This window comes from Hemiscyllium ocellatum, chromosome 18 (assembly GCF_020745735.1).
Source record: "Hemiscyllium ocellatum isolate sHemOce1 chromosome 18, sHemOce1.pat.X.cur, whole genome shotgun sequence".
Lineage (NCBI taxonomy): Eukaryota > Metazoa > Chordata > Chondrichthyes > Orectolobiformes > Hemiscylliidae > Hemiscyllium > Hemiscyllium ocellatum.
In genome coordinates, this window is record NC_083418.1 from 21536152 (window position 1) to 21551078 (window position 14927).

General features: G+C 41.3%; 1 protein-coding gene across 3 annotated transcripts in view; it reads left to right on the plus strand.

Annotated features, from left to right (window-relative positions):
- Positions 1–14927, plus strand: part of dgkza (diacylglycerol kinase, zeta a) — a 570823-nt gene that overhangs the window by 433464 nt on the left and 122432 nt on the right. The gene's annotated exons all lie outside the window — the stretch shown is intronic.

Consider the following 14927-nt stretch of genomic DNA (forward strand, 5'->3'; position numbering starts at 1 on the left):
GATCTTTATTTGCCAGGAAGAAGCAAAGTTGTAAAGGGTGTAATGAGGATATCACATCAGTTTGATAGAGCTTACGGGGTCATTTGTCCCAGCAAGACAGGCCTCTTGATCCTTTAAAGACATAGATCAACTCTTCTATCAGTTCAGTTTCTGTTCTCACTCTAATCCATGAATCTCAAATAGAGTCATAGAGACGTACAGCACGGAAACAGACTCTTCGGTCCAACCTGTCCATGCCGACCAGATATCCCAACCCAATCTAGTCCCACCTGCAAGCACCCGGCCCATATCCCTCCAAACCCTTCCAATTCATATACCCATCCAAATGCCTCTTAAATGTTGCAATTGTACCAGCCTCCACCACTTCCTCTGGCAGTTCATTCCATACACATACCACCCGCTGCCCCTTAGGTCTCTTTAATATCTTTCCCCTCTCACCCTAAACCTATCCCCTCTAGTTCTGGACTCCCCGACCCAAGGGAAAAGACTTTATCTATTTACCCTATCCATGCCCCTCATAATTTTGTAAACCTTTATAGGGTCACCCCTCAGCCTCCGACGATCCAGGGAAAACAGCCTGTTCAGCCTCTCCCTATAGCTTAAATCCTCCAACCCTGGCAACATCCTTGTAAATCTTTTCTGAACCCTTTCAAGTTTCACAACATCTTTCCGATAGGAAGAACACCAGAATTGCACGCAGTATTCCAACAGTGGCCTAACCAATGTCTTGTACAGCCGCAACATGACCTCCCAACTCCTGTACTCAATACTCTGACCAATAAAGGAAAGCATACCAAATGCCTTCTTCACTATCCTATCTACCCTGAACTCCACTTTCAAGGAGCTATGAATCTGCACTCCAAAGTCTCTTTGTTCAGCAACACTCCCTAGGACCTTACCATTAAGTGTATAAGTCCTGTTAAGATTTGCTTTCCCAAAATGCAGCACCTTGCATATATCTGAATTAAACTCCATCTGCTACTTCTCTGCCCATTGGCCCATCTGGTCCAGATCCTGCTGTAATCTGAGGTAACCCTCTTCACTGTCCACTACACCTCCAATTTTGGTGTCATCTGCAAACTTACATCCAGGGAAGTTATTTGAGTGGAACTGAGAAATAAGAAAGGGATAATCACCTGATTGGGCTTGTATTATAGACCCCCTAATAGTCATAGGGAAATTGAGGAACAAACTTGTAAGGACATCTCAGCTATCTGTAAGAATAATAGGGTGGTTATGGTAGGGGATTTTAACTTTCCAAACGTAGACTGGGACTGCCATAGTGTTATGGGTTTAGATGGAGAGGAATTTCTTAAGTGCGTACAAAACAATTTCCTGATTCAGTATGTGGATGTCCCTACTAGAGAAGCTGCAAAACCTGACCTACTCTTGGGAAATAAGGTAGGGCAGGTGACTGAGGTGTCAGTGGGGGAGCACTTTGAGGTCAGCAACCATAATTCTATTCGTTTTAAAATAGTGATGGAAAAGGATAGACCAGATCTAAAAGTTGAAGTTCTAAATTGGAGAAAGGCCCATTTTGACGGTATTAGGCAAGAACGTTTGAAAGCTGATTGGAGGCTAATGTTCGCAGGTAAAGGGAACTTTTGGAATTATAACTTTAAATTTTTAAGTCTTAGGATCATCCTTCCAATACCTCCTTAAGCTTCCTAAAATTGGATATGTACCTTGAAGTGTATAATAGATACCCAGATTCTAGGTCCTAACTTATCTCCAGAGAGAAGCAGACTACCTCAACGTAGAGCAAGATCAGTTTAAAATCTGCCCGAGGACAAAAGGGCCTGGATATTTCTGTAAATATAGCATGAGGTCAAGATTCAGGGGAAGGGAGCACATCCCTCCCCACCTCCTGCCCTCCAACTCCCCTCTTTGGCCCCACTTTCTAAATTTTAACCATTGACCCACTGGAGGGGCTGGCCATAGTTGACACTTTGTTTCCTTGTTAGTTGTCCACACCTATCAAAGGAATGGTATTTTGGGCATGGTGTATTACAGACCAATGAAGTCACCACTACCCATTTTTCACTAGTGCCCAGTGTGAATATTTACCCCATTATCTTTCTCCCTTCTTCCAACTCTCATCTATGTTAAGTTCTATTTGAAAGACGCACTCACCCTATTTCCAGTCACATTCAAAGGGTTGACCACTCTGTAATAGGTTCTATCTGTTGCTATCCTATCCTTCTGACATTTTCTATTTTAATTCCAGAATTTGTTGCTACACTTCATTCAGCTTCAGTACAAGGCTTCATTGATTTAGAAGAAGCACAAAATATGAAAGCTGTAGCATCTGTTTTATTCCTAAAGAACAAGGGTGTTTGAAACTGACTGGCAAAACAAAATCTCTTCCTTTTTCTTTGATGCACACCAAGCTGTGACTTTCAGAAGGAACAGTTAATGATTTTTTTTTGATAAATATATGCTTGTTAATGAGCCTTCCACTGGCAAACACATCTCTCATGTCAGTAATACTGATGCCAACCAGTAGCCTGTGGGCACCACACTTTCCATGGCCAGGCTTTCACTGTGGGCATCTGAAATTTAGTGCACTGCATTACAATTGCTTATGTCTACACCACTGCACTAAAAAAAACTTTCACGAGCACCGTCCAGAAAACACAGCGAACACGCTCTTATTAAAACGCTGCAGGCTGTTTCGGTGAGTCAGGCAAAATGCTCCATATGAAAGAACTTTGGAGAATTATAAGCATTCTATGCTACTGCAGGATCTGTATATAATGTATACTAAATGCACCAGCACCATGCACTGACCTTGTTTGGAGCTTTGCAAGAATCCATAATACGGAGAGCAGTTGGACGGGTGAGATGAAGGAGCAATCCACAGAGAAGCTAGGGACTTACTTTTGGCAGCATTCTGGACATCTCGAGGAGAAAAAGAAACCGATCCTATCACATAAAACTTCTCAGATTTTCTTACTTGTTCCATTATACTAAGGTTACACTAGACCGTAGCACCAAGCAACGATTAATTGTCCACATTACACATTATATCAAATATAAATCTCAAACAACTAATTTTCACACAGCTAGGTACCTAACTCTGTCTCTCTCCCATTTTCTACTTATCATATACTGCTGTTACATTTCTGACTTTACAAACAGACGTTTACACATACTTCTGTCTGCCTAAGTCGAACAAGATTAAACTTCAGCCAGAAAGAATTCTGGGTAATCCAAGTTGGAGAACAAGAGAAATTTGTGACTTTAAAAGTTACTCCTTTTCAGAAGTTTTCTTTTCATTGTTGGAGCTTATTTCTTGGAGCAAATAATTTGTTTTATAAGACGTTGCATTGTTTTGGACAATTATAACATTTAAAAGGCATTTTGATGGGTATATGAATGGGAAGGGTTTAGAGGGATATGGGCCAAAGTTTAGATTAGAGTGGTGCTGGAAAAGCGCAGCAGGTCAGGCAGCATCCGAAGAGCAGGAACATCGACGTTTCAGACAAAAGCCCTTCATCCGGATATGGGCCGAATGCTGACAATTGGGACTAGATTAATTTAGGTTATCTGGTCAGCATGGACGAGTTGGACATAAGGTTCTGTTTCTGTGCTATACAACTCTATGACTCTATTTATTAATTTTCTTTCTTGTCTAATGAGATGCACTTTTGAATTGAAATACTTATACCTGTCTGTGTCAGGTATTACCTTGTTCTTTAGATTACTATTGATGAATTTGTAATTTCTGTGTTATTTGTACGCTTTGCTTGCACAATTAGCTCCTGGGTCGTCTCTATTACAACAGTGATTATTCCACAAAATATTTACATGTGTGCAAACTGTTTCAGATTATCCTATGGCCATGAAAAATCTTTAGTGTCAGATTGTCCATTCTTTCTTTCATTTAAATGTTTTTTTATCAGCATGAACACTCCATGAAGCCATCAATATTTTCTAAAAGTTATATAAGAGCTGTGAACTTTGCAAAATAATTGAGCTTCTTTATGTTGATGGTTTTGATTTATACGGTTTCTCTCTCGAATCAGAATGTTACTGGTATTTATAATTGTTTTTTGCTGGCAGCAGAGATGTAATCTGTCTCCACATGCATGCAGCTAGGTTTATGACATGCTATCTATTTGAATGTTGTGCCGAATGGTCCATTTTGAAACTGAAAGTATGCAAGGGTGATTACAGCTCTACTTTGAGGAAGGTCTGTAACTGCTGTGGAAATGGCTGGAGGCATAATGTGGAAAGAACAAGCTAGTTCTCGATGTGTAGAGAGAAGGGATTAGGTGAGTAACATTTTTTCAGAAGCTGATTATGAGTATCGTGTCCAGACACGTATTCATCCCTCAACCAGCATCACAATAAAGCAGCTTGTCTCATTACAACCTTGTTCCTCTTTGTGGGATTTTACTATGTTAACACAGTTGTTCTATTTCCTACTTTGCATCAACTGCACTTCAAACATAGTACTTGGCAGTAAAACACATTGGATCATCCTGAGATAGTGAAATGCAAGTCTTCCTTTTTTTAGCTATCTGACAGCACTCTAGTCTTTTTTTAAAAGAAATTCACAAATCAGGAGCCTCCCTCAGACCAATAGTCTTGCTAATCAGAACACCAACTTACAGACTGGCCAAGGAGCTACACCACTCGATAAAAGACTCACACCACTCCATCCTCTCCACCCAAGAATTCCCGAAGACCATCAAAGGCATGAAGATAGAAGAGGATGAGATAATGGTCTCCTTTGACGTAACAGCCCTATTCACATCCATCAACAACAACCTGGCCAATGAAACACTGACTACACTATTAGGAGAACCAAAGACACATACACCAAACACCACCAACTTCATCAGCAAAGACAACATAGACAAGCGAGTCCATGTCTTACCACCCACTTCACCTTCAACAACAAAACCTACAGACAAACCAATGGAATACCCGTGAGATCTCTGATATCAAGGTTCTTAGCAGAGGCAGTAATGCAGAGACTCAAACAGCTCCGCCAACCATCCAACCCAGGCTTTGGGTATGCTACGTGGATGACACCTTTGTCATCACTAAATGAAACAAATTAGAGGAAACCTTCAAGACCATTAATAATACCCTTCCCGGCATAAAATTCACTAAACAGGAAGAAAACAACAACAAACTGCCATTCCTAGATGTCACAGTAGAGTGAACAGCCAATGGGGATCTTCAAATCAGTGTCTACAGGAAAACAACACTCATGGACCAAATACTGAACTACAGACGCAATCATCTCAACATCCACAAACTAAGCTGCTTTAGAACTTATTTCAAAGAGCCACCACTCACTGGAGCAGAGAGGAATTACGCAGAGCAGAGGAAAATCACCTCAAAAAGAAGAGGTACTCAATGAACACAGTCTGTCAATTCCTCAGCAACAAACCCAAACAAGCAGACAAAACATGTCCTGAAACCCTAGCCACTCTCCCCTACATCAAAGACATCTCAGAAATGACTGCCAGACTAAGACCTCTTGGCATCATGGTAGCCCACAAACCCACCAACACACTAAAACAGCAGCTAATGAACTTGAAAGACCCTACACAGACAACAAGCAAAACTAATGTCATTTACAAAATACCTTGAAAAAATTGTAACAAACACTACATTGACCAAACAGGCAGAAAACTAGCCATGAGGATACATGAACATCAACTAGCCACAGAATAAACATGACCTGCTCTCTCTAGTATCTTTACATATAGACGAGAAAGGACACTACTTCAACTGGGACAACACGTCCATCCTAGGATATGCTAAATAGAGACATGCGCAAGAATTCCTAGAAGCGTGACATTCCGGCCACAATTCTATCAAGAAAACATTGACTGAAATCTCATTTACCACTCCCTGAGAAAAATAACAGGAAGTGACATCACAGGAAATGATGTCACCAACTCGAACACACAACTAAAAAGCAGGCCATCCCACCAGTGCTTAACTGGAGCCTCACTGATGATGTTACTTAGTATAATGACGAGACGCCTGAAAACAAACCTTCCAGCTCAGCGAGCAAACTTACATCTAAAATGTCTACACATCTCAATTTTCACTTAACACGCAATGACAAACAAGTGTTAATAGAATGTTTACAGGAATGATACTTATTTTTCATGAAGGAGTTCGTTATAGTTCTTACGACTAAAGGGATCACACAGACTATGAGAGAATGCAAGAATAGGGGATTGAATTGGATAATAGGTCATGGTCATAGTCATATTGAATGGCAGAGCAATCTGAAATGGTTGAATGGCCTAGTTTTCCTAGTTTTTATGTTCTTACGTTTGTGAACTCTGGTGAACTCTTTCAGGAGTTTATCATCATTTTTCAAAAAACCTCAGGAGAATGTTTTAGATTGGCAAGAAAAACAGTTTTGAGTGAGAAGTGTAGAGAAATATGCCTGGAAGAAAGCCTGGAAGAAATATGCCTGGAAGGAGTTCTGTGACCTTGAATGTATATTTTCAGGATGAGTGTAGATCAATGGCTGACCCTTTCAAACCTGCTCCTTACCTGACTTTTAATGTGGATAAATTTCATTAGTCAGCACAAAATTCTGTTCAATGATGACAAATGAAAATTGTTAACTAAGTATGTGAAAAGGTTTTGACTGCTGGCTGGCATAGTTGGTGAGTCCTGACTGATGACTGAGTCTGGGAAAAACCCTGTTTCTCTACATACTCCAGTTGAATGACTATGTGAATACAGTTCACTGGTGCTGGCAGTAAATACAGATTCTTAATGACTATGTACAGATTGTTGATTCTGACTTTACATATATATTATTGCATAACTGTATAGCATTCTGACCTCTGTAAAAGTGAGTTAAGATAATTGGCTATACTGATTCTAAATTAGGGTGTGGTTCTTTGATTGGACCCAAGAGTAAGTGCAATCTAATTGTTCTGAGAGTGCAGATCATTTGCTCCATTTGTAAGTATTGAATATTGACTGATTCTAGAGATCACTGTAAATTAATGACTAGCTGTATGGATGCCAATCATTGATTTTTCTTCTGTTTTACGGACCTACCTGGCTTGAATAATAATAGCATGATTTTTTTTCCACTATTCTGACATCAGTTAATTTTATCTTTATTGTGAGAATTTTGAAATGGGGCTGCACAACTAACAATTTCATTATAGGTGTTTTTCCAATCATTTTATTTTTAACAATGAACTGTGAGACTTGGAGTAACAGGGGACAGATGAAGACAATTTATTCAAAGGTGAAGCCACTCAAGGTGAATTTACTAACCAGAAGCTACATTCTGCATTCTTCTTTACTAAGGCAGCCCCTCAGTAATTGAGGATAGTTTATTTTCAGTTTAGTTTAGTGGATTCTGAGATGGCTGATGCACAATCTGCAGACTCTGCCACATGTTGGACAGCTGGTGTTTGAGAAGTTGGGTAGATGGATTATTTGGAGGTTTGTTTATTTTCTAAAATGCTTAAACTTTGCCTCTACCTATTCCTGAAAAAGTCACTTCATGTATTTGATGGCTTCCCCTATGAACCTTCTCCATTTTGGTTGGTCAGATGTCAGGGTATCCCATGATTCAGTGTGGATGTTTGATCTCTCCTGGGCTTCTGGGAGTCTCTTGCTGTGACTGTGTTGTAGCTTTTTTTTTCATTCATTCACAGGATGTGAGCATCACTGGCCAAGCCAGCATTCATTGCCCAAAGGGGGGTTAAGTATCAACCACATTGCCATGACTTTAGAGTCACATGTAGGCCCGACCAGGTCAGAAATTAATTTGACATTAATGAACCAGATGGCTTTTCTAACAATGTACAACAGTTCCAGATATTTTATTGAATTTATTTCCACCATCTGCCATGGCAGGATTCAACTCAAGTTCCCAGAACATTACCTGGGTCTCTGGATTAATACTGATAAATGTGTTGCTGGAAAAGCACAGCAGGTCAGGCATCATCCAAGGAGCAGGAGAATCGACGTTTCGGGCATAAGCCCTTCTTCAGGAACCTGCTCCTGCTCCTTGGATGCTGCCTGACCTGCTGTGCTTTTCCAGCAACACATTTTTCAGCTCTGATCTCCAACATCTGCAGTCCTCACTTTCTCCTCTCTGGATTAATAGTGTAGCGAAAATGCCACTAGACAATCACTTCCCCATCTACATTTTGCATTAATTATCTCATCACCCTGAAATTCCAGCAAATCCTTAATGAAAAGACAGCCAAAATAGTGATGTTCGGTTTATTCTCTGGGACATGCTAGCACTAAAATTCTTCTGTACATCATGGTTTATTATTACTCATGATTTCTTGACATTCATGTATGAACAAGAAACACCAGAATGCATTAGTTGGACGCAATGTTCTGTTTCTAGGCTGTATGTTCTATATAATTCTATGTTTTGATGTTATTTGGTTACTGCTAGATGTTTCTGCTTTTCTTTCCTGGTGATGATAAAGTCCTTGGATCCTTTGATTAGTTATAGTTGTTGGCTCCAGTGGTTGACCTACTATTGCTATAATGTCCATTACAGAGAGGACAAGAATTGAAATATATGGCTTGTGACCCTTTCGTCATTAATCCTACCCTGTCTTTGCAGGATCCCATGATGAATTACACATGTGGTACTTTTTATAGTGGCGCTTCACTTTGCTTCTGATTTCACAGTTAGTCACAGTGAAAACTGAGCTCACACAGGCATGGTATTGAATACTCATAAATTCACAAATTATCCAAACAAGTAATGAAGTCTAATTTCCTGGCAGTTTGACCTCTTGCAATCTGGTAGTCTGAATGCATGGGAAAAAAAAAACACCAAAAGCATTTTTTGGTCAATAATTCAAACCACACATAGCACACTTTTTTGCGCACTTTGCATTATGCAGCAAGCTACAATTAGAAGGTAGTGGGATTTTTTTTTTAACGTAGTAAGCTCTAATATACAACAAGGTGGCCAAAATAACTCATTGAAGAGGAAAGAACAGTCAGTAGTTTTTAAAGCAAATTGCCCAACCAAGTACCAAATGCAAGTGAGTTAGAGAGAGCACCATAATAGAACGTAGAACAGTAGAGCACAGTCCTTGATGTTGTGTCAACCTTTTTTCTTACTCTAAGATCAAACTAACCTACATGCCCTTCATTTTGCTACCACACATGTGCCTATCCAAGAATCGCTTAAATGTCCCTCATGTATCTGACTCTACTACTGCTGGCAGTGCATTCCACGCACCCACCACTCTCTGTGTAAAGACCCAAACTCTGACATCTCCCCGAAACCTTCCTCCAATTACCTTAACATTATGCCCTCTCGTGATAGACATTTCCGCCCTGGGTAAAAGTCTCTGGCTATCCATGATATCAATGCCTCTCATCATCTTGTACACCTCTATCAAATCACATCTCATCCTTCTTCGCTCTAGTGAGAACAGCCCCTAGTTCCTTCAACCCTTCTTCATAAGACATGACCTCCAGTCCCGGCAGCATCCTGGTAAATCTCCTCTGCATGGTGTCTAATGCTTCCACATTCATCCTATAATGAGGCAACCTGAACTGAACACAATATTCCAAGTGTGGTCTAACCAGGGCTCTATAGAGCTGCAGCACAACCTCGTGGCTCTTAAACTCAGTCCCCCTGCTAATGAAAGCCAACACATGGTATGCCTTCTTGACAACTTTATCAACTTGGTTGGCAACTTTGAGGAATCTGTGGATGTGAATCCCGAGATCCTTCAGTTCCTCCACACTGCCGAGAATCCTGCCTTTAACCCTGTAATTTGCATTCAAATTCAACCTTCCAAAATGAACCACTTAACACTTTTCCAGGTTGAACTCCATCTGCCACTTTCAGCACAGTTCTACATCCTGTCAATGTCCCATTGCAACCTACAATAGCCCTCCACAACTATCCACCGCTCCACCAATCTTCATGTCATCGGTAAACTTACTAACACACCCTTCCACTTCCTCATCCAAGTCATTTATAAAAATCACGAAGAGCAGAGGACCTGTGGAACATCACTGGTTACCGAGCTCCAGGCTGAATACTTTCCATCTATTACCACCCTCTGTCTTCTATGGGTCATCCAATTCTGTTTTCAGATTTCCCTGTATCCCATGTCTCCTTACTTTTTTGAGCCTACCAAGGGGAACCTTATCAAATGCCTTGCTAAAATCCACGTACACCACATCCACTGTTTTACCTTTATCAATCTGTTTTGTCACATCCTCAAGGAATTTAATAAGGTTTGTGAGGCATGACCTGTCATTCACAAAGCCATGCTGACTATCACAAATCAAACTGTGGGTTTCCAAGTAAACATAAATCCTATGTCTCAAAGTCGTCTCCAATAATTTGTCCACAACAGGCAAAAGACTGACTAGTATGTAATTCCCAGGATTATCCCTATTCCCTTTCTTAAACAAGGGAATAACATTTGCCACCCTCCAGTCATCTGTCACTACTCCAGTGGACATTGATGATGCACAGATCATCGCCAAAGGCGCAGCAGTCTCTACCCTTGCTTCTTGCAATAACCTTGTTTATATCCTGTCTGGCCCAGGGGACTTGGCTATTCTTATGTTTTTCAAACTTTTCAGCACAACCTCCTTCCTAACATCAACCTGTTCAAGCATATTAGCCTGTTTCACGCTATCCTCAGAAATATCAAGGTCTCTCTTAGCAGTGAATCTTGAAACAAAGTATTCAGAAATACTTCCTCTGACTCCCGATAGGTGTTCCCTCCACTATCCCTGACTGGCCTTATCCTCACTCTGGCCATCCTCTTATTCCTCACATAAGTGCAGAATGCCTTAGGATTTTCCTTAATCCCATCCACTAAAGCTTTTTCATGCCCCTTCTAGCTCTCCAAGATCCTTCTGTTCCTCCACACTGCCAAGAATCCTGCCTTTAAACCTGTATTCTGTATTCAAATTCAACCTTCCAAGATGAATCATTTCACATTTTTCCGGGTTAAACTCCATCTGCCACTAATCAGCCAAGTTCTGCATCCTGTCACTGTCCTGTTGCAAACTACATTACAAAAGTCTATTCTTCAGTTCCTTCCTGGCTACCTTGTAACCCAAGGTTCCTTCACCTTACCATCCCTCCCTTGCCTCAGTGGGACAATGTCCAACACAATCAGCAGGAGCTTCCTAAACAACCTCCACATTTCTGTTGTGTGTTTCCCTGAGAACGGCTGTTCCCAATTTAGGCACCCCAGTTCTTGCCTCATAGCATTGTAATTCCCCTCCCCCAGTTAAATACTTCCCCATACTGTCTGCTCCTATCTCTTTCCATGAGTATAGTAAAGGTCAAGAGAGTTGTAATCATTATCACCAAAATGCTGTGCCATCGAGAGATTTGACGGCTGGTCTGATTCGTTGCCAAGCACCAAATCCAATATGGCCTCCTCTCTAGTCAGCCTATCTACATATTGAGTCAGGAACCCTTCCTGGACACACCTGACAAATACTGCTTCATCCAAACTATTTGAACTAAGGAGGTTCCAATCAATGCTAGGAATGTTAAAGTCACCCAAGATAACAATCCTGTTATTTCTGCACCTTTTCAAAATCTGTCTCCCAATCTGCTCCTCTGTGTCTCTGATGCTATTGGGGCATCTGTAGAAAACTCACAATAAAATGACTACTCCTTTCCTGTTTCTGACCTCCACCCATACTGACCCTGTAGACAAACCCTCCTTGATGACTTTTCTTTCTGCAGCTGTGATATTATCCCTGATTAGCAATGTCATTCCCCACCTCTTTTACCTCCCTCTCTGCTCCTTTTGAAAGATATAAACCCTGGAACATCCAACAACCATACCTGCCCCTGTGATATCCAAGTCTCCGTAATGGCCACAACACCATAGTTCCAAGTACTGATCCATGCTCTATGTTCATCACCCTTACTCATGACACATCTTGCATTAAAATAGACACACTGCAACTTTGCCCTGTCAACCGTCTATCCCACCTCACAGACTCTCTGCACGCTGTATCTGGCTGTTCACTAACTACACCATCCTCAGATCCGTAGCACCAGCACCCACACTCTTCTCTCCCCCCCCCTCCCCCAACCAATATAGTGTAAACCCTCCGGAAGAGCTCTAGCAAACCTCCCGCTCAGGATATTGGTGCCCCTTCAGTTCAGGTGTACAGATCCTACCTTCCTGAGAAAGTATCCCAATGATCTACCTATCTGAAGCCCTCCCTCCTACACCAGCCCTGCAGCCACACTTTTAGATTAGATTAGATTCACTACAGTGTGGAAACAAGCCCTTCGGCCCAACAAGTCCACATCGCCCCTCCAAAGAGCAACCCAGACCCATTCCCCTTAATTCACCCCTGACTAATGCACCTAACATTATGGGTAATTTAGCATGGCCAATTCACCTAACCTGCAATTCTTTGGGTTGTGAGAGGAAACCAGAGCACCCGGAAGAAACCCACGCAGACGAGGGGAGAAAGTGTAAACTCCACACAGACAGTTGCCTGAGGCGGGAATTGAACCTGCGTCCTTGGTGCTGTGAGGCAGCAGTGCTAACCACTGTGCCACGGTGCTGCCCCTTTTTGTTGAAAATTTATTCTGTGCTGTTTATGCTCTCTTTGTTTAATATCTGAGAGTTGTTTTTCTTAAAACTACATGTTAATGACTAATTGATTGGTGGTGCTAGATTTTGGGTATGTATTTGTTTAGCAATTTGATAGGTAACTGCAGCTGTTGTCTGTTCCCTGGTATAACTGATGGACTATTTTGTTCCAAAGCACTAAGAACAATTAAATGCTGCTTTTCATAGTTCAAAAACACCCAATTATAACCACTTAAGCCTTTTTTGAAGAGTTGTGGGTTTTGTAATGTAGAAAACATTTCAGCTAAATTTTATGCATGTGCACAGGTCCCAGAAACGGCAATCAGATACATGACCAAATAATTAATTTCTGTGAATTTGTTTGAGGCATCAGTATTGGCCCGACCTCCAGTGCAAACTCCTGTATTCTGATGTTGCGGGATCTTTAACGTCTAGCTGAGAGAGCAGACTGGTGTATCACATTCCTGCAAAAGTCAACACATACGGGAGTCAGCACTGCTTCCAGTCTGCACTGAGAAGTGCAGCAATGTTGTAGTGTCAAAGTGCAAGAGCTTATATCATGCTCACATGTTGGTCAGCATGGATGAGTTAGACTGTAGGGTCCCTTTCCATGCTGTGCTTCTCTATGCGGCAGAATGGTAAAATAGTGGATCCACTATTCAAATCCCACTGCAGCCGGTAGTGGAATTAAAATTCAATTCATTAGTGGCCCCTATTGTGGTGTGGTGGTAGTCTCCCTTCCTCTGAACCAGGAGGCCTCTGTTCATTCCCAGAGATATGTAATAACATCTCTGACTAGGTTGATTAGAAAAATAGGTTAAATTTTTTAAAAGTGTTCCAAATCTCTCAGTACATTTGCTGATCAAACGCTACCTTCCTCATTTTCGTAATATTTAAATTGACCTAGCCTCAACTACTTTTTGAAGGAGTTTCAGATTTCCACCACCCTTTGAATGAAGAAGGGCTTCCTCATATCACCTCTGAAAATGTAGCATTGGTTTTAAGTCTATACTGCCGTTTCTTCCACTGAAATAGTTTCTCAACGTCCATCTTCCTGGATAGTCTTTTGTGTGGTCTCATTGAAGCTGGACTCTTGCTTTAGATAGAACTGATATTAATATTTCTTCTTCAAGCTATCACTGCCTAATTCTCCCCCTCCCAAAGTCCCCCACAGAAACCTATTTATATAAGAACGGTAAAAAATTATGATCCTTTAAACCTGGTCAGTCCCTTTCAACATTTCAGTTAATTTTTATACTGAGAAGCTTGTTGGAACTGTACTTGGTTCAGCTCAGCGTGTCCTAGATTGAAAAATTGAACGTTGGAGATATAGAAGAGCCCATGTTAATGAGATTCATGTCAATACTGTTCTCTGTTGTAGCTGCAGCTTATGAGAGAGCTATTCTGATGATTTAATGATGACCAAGATGCTGATATGTTCTGCTTTTTGGATTCTTGTTCTGCAATATTTATTGAGTAAAAAGTGAGGTCTGCAGATGCTGGAGATCAGAGCTGAAAATGTGTTGCTGGTTAAAGCACAGCAGGTTAGGCAGCATCCAAGGAACAGGAAATTTGACGTTTTGGGCCAGAGCCCTTCATCAGGAATGATGAAGGGCTCTGGCCCGAAACGTCGAATTTCCTGTTCCTTGGATGCTGCCTAACCTGCTGTGCTTTAACCAGCAACACATTTTCAGCTGCAATATTTATTATCTAGAAAATTACTTCTTTAAAGATTCTTTGGCTGTACCAGAATACTTTTGCTTTTCTTTAAAATTAAAAGTTTTTGTTTGGTTTCTGCATTTCTTTTCTCCACATTTGAACCACCCCCACCTCGATGTTTGATGCAGTGTTGTTCTTGGGGGCCCCCGTTGTTACCATATGTGACTGAGCTCCTGTGTGCCCCAGGAATGGAATTCCACTTCGTTACTCCCTTGTCTGCTCCCTACCTCATTCCGGATAAGTGTGCTGGTTTGATCTTCCTAAGCCCCCAAAGGACCAACTTAGATTGTGCACTCTGGATGAGGTCTAAACTCTTCCCTTGCCACGACGTCCCCAATGTGATACACAGCTGAACCACCAAGCAGAGCTATATGCCTCTGACTGCTTGTACAGCACATTGGAGCGTCAATGGATTACTCTGCCTTTGTGCTGTGACATTGGGTGGTATTGAAGAGAGATTAACGCATAATATTCAAACACAATTAAAGTAAACCCCAGCCTGTCCCATCCCACCACCCAATGATAATAGTATATTCAGTCATCAATGGCTAAACCTCATCTCAGTGACCCTTTGACCACCCTGTAACTTGCTTTCTTTACACTGTAATGTAGAAACCTACA